We start from the raw sequence: 7,439 nt of genomic DNA, 5'->3' as shown, positions 1-7,439 counted from the left end.
GACCTTTGTGGACCTCTTATTTGAAGTTTTCTTGCTCTTTTAACACATGGGAAAGGTGTTATATAAATACATGTTGTTGTTATTATTATTATTATCGTGTGTTTGTGGCACTAGTTAGGGCATTTTGCCTTTGTCACCCCTCGCCACGGTCTGGCGATTTTTTTTATTTTTTTGCCCGGGGTTCCATTTTTTTTTTTACTCCATGGCTGTTCTCCTTTTCTTTTTCCTTCGTTTTTGATGCACAATAAACAAAAGGGTACAAATTGTACCATGCTGCACTCCAAAAGGTGGATGAGTGATGGTTAGCTTCAGGGTCATTTCCTGACATAACTAATCTATGTGACTGCTTTGGACTAATGGGTCATTGGGGGAGCATCCCAAACCTCCTCCCCCAACACCCACATAAAGAAGACAGGTGAGGGCCTGAAAATTAGTGTACAGCTAAGGTCCCTAAGAATACAAGAAATCCCCCCCCCCCCCCCCCCCCCCCCCGGTCAGTTAGCAGCATACGTGTGGCCATTTCATAGTGAAGGTGGGTGAAGAGGGACCCCCAGATCACATACATATTTTTGTTCTTCTGCTTTGACTCCTTAATGTAATGACAGAAACTGATAATGTGACAAATCAGTGGGCCAAGCTCCTGGGATTATTGGGTCATTTTGTGTTAGTGTTGTACAGCGTTCTGTCTTTGTGGGTTTCTCACTGTACTTTGAGGATGTGACACTAAATGATCCCCATGCCCAGCCGTCAGTAGTGTCCTGGGTCCAGGACCTCGTCATTTGTGTTTTTGTGTGCTCCCCTTATTGAGATCAGTGGCAAAAAAATGGCAAGAAAACAAATGACAGGGTCCATGAGTGATGAAGAACCTGCCCAGCAGCTGGTTATCATGTCCATGGCAGGGGTTTTGAACTCCGGGCCTGGAGGTCCGCAGTGGCTACAGGTTTTCATTCTGACCCTTTTCCTAATCCGTGAGCAGTTTTCACTCCTAATTAATTCCTTTTCCCTTCATTTCAATAGCCCTGTTTTAAAGGATTCAGTCCTCTGAATTGATTTGTTTCTTCATTAAATGGCAGCCAAACAGAAATGAGACGTGAAACGAGCCAACAGATGACCAGCTAAACTGGGATTTCAAACCAATTTCACTCCAAACAGTCTCTTAATGAGAAGCTGATTCTTGCTGTTAATTAAGCCCGTTATTTAATTCAATGGCTCGTTGCTGCTCTCATTCTGCCACAGCAGATATTTCCAAATTTGTTGATTTTTTCTGTTTTTTCTAAGAACACCGTCACAATGTTTTGGTGACCTGAGAGATCAACCTTACTGAGACCTTCGCCTTTCTTTATTTTCAGATATTGTGTGATGGGCACAGGTGAGCTGGTCATATGGTGGCTTGTTTGATGTCTCATTATTGTTTGGCTACTAATTAAGGAAAAAGAGACAATTAAGGGGCCTGAGTCAAGTTAATTAAAACTAAAGCAAAAGAAATTAATTAGCAGTAAAAACAGCTCACTAATGAAGAAGATGGTTAGAATGAAAACATGCAGCCACTACGGACCTCGAGGACTGGAGTCTGACACCTGTGCATGTGAGTGCTTCTTGGCACCTCCTGCTGGCCAGAGTGACCCTCTGTGGTACTGTCACTATCCATAGCCACTTCAGTCAAGGATATATCTCTGCAACCTGGAGCCTCCAAGTAGGTGGAGTTTAGTCCAATGGGCACCAATAGTCTAGCTGTCCACCACCAGCTCCGCCCTTTTACACTGTGGTTAAGATTTGGGTTGTGGGAGGGTCAATGGACTCAAATGAAGTCCAGTATTGTCCACTAAGTTACTCTCACCTACTGAAAGGGTCTGGGCTACGGTAACCGCTTATAAAATATATGGATGCTCACTTCTCACCAATCAACGAGATTGTACGTATTATTTCATTATTTCACAATAACCACAACAGTTACCAAAATACACTTAGTCCTTCATGTGCTGTGAATTAAATGGTATCTATATAGTGCCTGTCCAGTTCTTGTCACACCAATAGCTGTAATTAGAGACCAAAGCACACACATGTGCAATGTATTTTTGCAAAATAATATTGAGCTACAGGAATAACATTTCCTAACAATTAAGCAATGTCTCTAATTATCCACACACAAAAAAGCCTGACAGTTTCATATTGCATCCACATATATTCCTTTGGTTTTGTTTGATTGTAATCAAGTTAGAAACTTTACAAATTATTTTGTATTGCTCTTTGAATTAAGGAAAAGAGAAAAACTACACAGAGCTGTACGTGTAACAGTAGTGCAGAATTGCGGGGGTCCTAGGGTAACAGCCCAGCACCACAAGGGGGCCAACCCTGTGCCATGTGGTGTATGCAGACAAGCCCACCAGACCACAGTGACTGCTCTACCTGCTGATTCGTCCCATCCAGCCATATTCTTTAGCAGCTCTTGAGGAGCTGCAGCCCAGTGGAGGGGACACCAGTAGATCAGAGAGTCCCCAAACAGCCTAAATGACAAACATTTGTGGTGTTGAAAGATCACGGAAAGCAAAAAATCACTGCACTGAGAGAACATGCAAACTCCACACAGGCAGTGGCTGAGCTGTGAACCCTGAAGCTTAGAAGAATCTTCTACAAGTGCCACCCTACTGTGCCCACCCTGCGCCTTCACTTTTATTTTGAATTTTTTCTTTCTCCACTTTTAAAAATATATGAAGCCCAGTTCATAACTAAGAAAAGCTCAGTATCATCGTTTCTAAGCAGAATTTCCTTACAAATGGTTGATAACGAATTGAAGATGGCGATCCCAGAGTGATGGCCCTCTGCAAATGGCTACACTGCCATTCACAACCCAGCACCTCTAAAGAGTTTTTGAAAACCGTATTGCATAATTCTGGAGTGCTGTCATCACAAGGGTGACATTTTCTGTCTTATTGGACCGTCTCTCTGCAAGTCAGTAAGTACAGAACATTATCCTAGAGCTGCATTGTGGCAACAGAGTGTAACTGCAGCCCGCAATACCTTTGAGTTTAGTCATGCGACACCCCAACAAAACGGAACGGCCACAGTGCCAGTAATGAAATGCCCATCAGGTGACTGGATATTCTGTGCTTACAGTTAAGGTTGTGGTTGGGTTATCTGACTCAGAGGGCATAACATGACTGGCCTCATGGGTATTACAGGCTACAGTTAGACCCATCTCACATAACGCATCCAGAATCACGTAACATACTGGGCACCCGTCCTCTACAAGGGGTGCTGTTGTAAAGTTCACTCTGTGCTTGGTGTTTAAGATGAACACTTTGAAATCTTGGCAGCTGCTCAGCGGTGCCATCATGCTGGAGTGAATGCTCCAGTGTTTAAGCAGGTTTTCTGAAAGCCCTGACCACCTTTATAAGTGGGTGGCACGATGGCGCAGTGGTAGCGCTGCTGCCTCGCAGTTAGGAGACCTGGGTTTGCTTACCGGGTCCTCCCTGCATGGAGTTTGCATGTTCTTCCCGTGTCTGCGTGGTTTTCCTCCCACAGTCCAAAGACATGCAGGTTAGGTGCATTGGCAATCCTAAATTGTCCCTAGTGTGTGCTTGGTGTGGGTGTGTGTGTGTCTGCGGTGGGCTGGCACGCTGCCCAGGGTTTGTTCCTGCCTTGCGCCCTGTGCTGGCTGGGATTGGCTCCAGCAGACCCCCGTGACCGTGTGTTAGGATATAGCGGGTTGGAAAATGTCTGACTGACTGGCCCTTATAAGTGGGGCCTCTAATCATTTTAAGGCTTTGCACATTCCGAGTATACGTAACATAACATTGGTGCAACCAAAATCAGCTGTAAAGTTCTCTCAATGTTTTTAATGCACAGAATGCACATTAGGATAGAATATTGAAAATATTTCAATGAATATGAAAAGGCAATAGATTTAATTTTTTGTTTTGTTAAAACCACAAATGTAATGTAGTCGATGAATTTAATAAATGAGTGTGTACAAATGATGTGAATGATGGTATCCTTCCGTAGAGCCAACTCTTATGTGTACCGTATATTAGCGATACTCGGACCTCCAGTCCTCAAAGGAAGGTGGTCTCTCACAAAACGCAGCATCCCACTGAGGCTACTGAATGTCCTTCACTGCTCTTCTCTTGACAGACATACCACGTGCTCACCAGGCCATTCTGTTCTTGTCACGGATGTCACATGGCCACGCGAAGGACCTGAAGCCCAAATACATGGCAGAGGTAGCCCACGCCTCTGATTCTTTGACTGGGAGTGACATTCTGTTGTGCTCAGGGTGTACAGTCATGGCCGAAATTATCAGCACCCCTGGAATTTTCCCAGAAAATGCACCATTTCTCCCAGAAAATTATTGCAATTACAAATGTTTTTGTATATACGTGTTTATTTCCTTTATATGCATTGGAACAACACAAAAAAACAGAGAAAAAAAGCCAAATCTAACATCATGTCACACAGAACTCCAAAAATGGGCCAGACGAAATTATTGGCACCCTTTCAAAATTGTGTGTAAATCGTTTTATTTCAAGCATGTGATGCTCGTTTGAACTCACCTGTGGCAAGAAACAGGTGCTGGCAATATAGCAGTCACACCTGAAGACAGTTAAAATGGAGAAACATTGACTCAACCTTTCTGTTGTGTGTCTGAGTGTGCCACACTAAGCATGGAGAACAGAAGGAACAGCAGAGAATTGTCTGAGGACTTGAGAACAAAAATTGTGGAAAAATATCAACAATCTCAAGGATACAAGTCCATCTCCAGAGATCTTTATGTTCCTTTGTCCACTGTGTGCAACATAATCAAGAAGTTCACAACACATGACACTGTAGCTAATCTCCCTGGACATAGAAGGAAGAGAAAAATTGATAAAAGACTGCAATGAAGGATAGTCCGAATGGTGGATAAACAGCCCCAATCAACTTCAAAACATATTCAAGCTGTTCTGCAGACTCAGGGTGGACAGTGTCAGACTCAGACTGTGTCAGCTCGAACTATCCGTCGACATCTGAACAAAATAAAACGCTATGGCAGGAGAGCCAGGAGCACCCCACTGCTGACACAGAAACATAAAAAAGCCAGACTGAAGTTTGCCAAAATGTACTTGAGGAAGCCAAAATCCTTCTGGGTGAACATCTTGTGGACAGATGAGACCAAGGTAGAGCTTTTTGCTAAAGCTCATCATTCTACTGTTTACAGAAAAAGGAATGAGGCCTACGAAGAAAAGACCACAGTACCTACAGTCAAACATGGTGGAGGTTCTAAGATGTTTTGGGGAAGTTTTGCTGCCTCTGGCACTGGATGCCTTGACTGTGTGCAAGGCATCATGAAATCTGAAGACTACCAAAAGATATTGGGGCACAATGTAGGGCCCAGTGTCAGAAAGCTGGGTCTGCGTCAGAGGTCACGGGTGTTCCAGCAGGACAATGACCCCAAACATACCTCTAAAAGCACTCAGAAATGGTTGAAGACAAAAGCGCTGGAGAGTTCTGAAGTGGCCAGCAATGAGTCCAGATCTTAATCTGATTGAACACTTATGGAGAGATCTCAAAATTGCTGTTCGGAGAAGGCGCCCTTCAAATCTGAGAAACCTTGAGCAGTCTGCAAAAGAAGAGTGGTCGGAAATTCAAGTTGAGAGGTGTAACAAGCTTGTTGATGGTTATAGGAAGCGCTAATAATTTCAGTTATTTTTTCCAAAGGGCGTTCAACCAAATATCAAGTAGAGGGTGCCAATAATTTTGTCCAGCCCGGTTTTTGAGTTTTGTGTGAAATGATGTCAGATTTGGCTTTTTTTTCTCTGTTGTTTTGTGTTGTTCCAATGCACATAAAGGAAATAAACAAGTGTATACCAAAACATTTGTAATTGCAACAATTTTCTGGGAGAAATGGTGCATTTTCAAGGAAAATTCCAGGGGTGCCGATAATTTCGGCCATGACTGTATAACTTGCATTTGTGAGGCTTCACTCTCTGCAGATGCCACCACGCTTCTTTCCCTGTCAGCCATGTCATATGCACGCTATTGTGTTCTCTTTCTGTCAGCGATGGTGCATGGTCTCATGCACTTGACATGATAAAGACCTGAAGTCCAATGACATGGTGGAGGTAGCCCACACCTGCAATTCTTTGGCAGAGTATAACTCTTCTTTTGTGCTCGGAATGTATGACATACATGTACAATGACACTAGTTAGTCAGCCTGTGCAACAGGCTTCACAGTGAGCAGAGGAAACTGCTGTTCTTTTTCCTGTCAGCCATGTTGTGTGGCAGTGCAGCTTTTTGCTCTGAGAAGGACCTAAAGCCCAGTTTTGAGGCCAAAGTAGCCCACATGTCCAATTTATGGCTCATATTACATGTATTGCAGCATAAGCTGTCAATCGAGACCAAGATCAAATCTCAAAGCCCAGGGGTGTGCAAGTTTTATGTGACAGACAGACAGCCCTTACCATTTGATAAATATACATAGTGTGCAGTGGTAAAGCTGCTATCTCATAGTAAGAATGGAGTCTGTATGTTCTCCTCGTGTCTGTGAGGGTCTCCTCCTACTGAAATGCAGGTCAAGTGAACTGGCAATGCTAAATTGGGCCTGGTTTGTGTGTGTGTGTGTGTGCTTGCCCCATGATGGACAGGTACCCTGTCCAGGGTTTGTTCCTGCCTTGCGCCCCTATGTTAGCTGGAATTGGCTCCAGCACTAACCCCCCAGGACCCTGGTATGGATTAAGCAAGTTAGAAAATGATATGACATGCCTATCTGAGCTAAAGGAGGCATTCTCAAAATATAAGAGTTGGCAGATTCTTGGAAGGGAGATCGCCCTACCAATTGTTTTCTTCAAATCCAAAAAAGATCTGTCCAAAAAAAGTGGACAAACCCACAATGAAAAAATAAGTGGTCACAGGATTCTGCAGGCCCGAACAAGCATCACTGACATTGAGTATTTTATAATCTGTGCAGTATTTCCATCCATCCATCCATTTTCCAACCCGCTAAATCTGAACACAGGGTCACAGGGGTCTGCTGGAGCCAATCCCAGCCAACACAGGGCACAAGGCAGGAACCAATCCTGGGCTGGGTGCCAACTCACTGCAGGACACACATAAACACACCAAGCACACACTAGGGCCAATTTAGAATCGCCAGTCCACCTAACCTGCATGTCTTTGGACTGTGGAAGGAAACCGGAGCGCCCGGAGGAAACCCACGCAGACACGGGGAGAACATGCAAAGTCCACGCAGGGAGGACCCGGGAAGCGAACCCAGGTCTCCTAACTGCGCCACCATGCCACCCCTGTGCAGTATTTTCAACAGCTATTTTCTCATTTTGCAGTGTACACAATACTTATAAGAAAAGCTACAGACTGAGTTGAGTTGAAAGGCCATTGGAGGATTAATTTTATGAATTAATAAGTACCTTAAAATAATTGCTACACCTCTTTATTCAATATGTTA

Source organism: Erpetoichthys calabaricus, chromosome 16, assembly GCF_900747795.2.
Source record: "Erpetoichthys calabaricus chromosome 16, fErpCal1.3, whole genome shotgun sequence".
Taxonomy (NCBI): Eukaryota; Metazoa; Chordata; class Cladistia; order Polypteriformes; family Polypteridae; genus Erpetoichthys; species Erpetoichthys calabaricus.
This window is presented reverse-complemented; position numbering follows the sequence as displayed.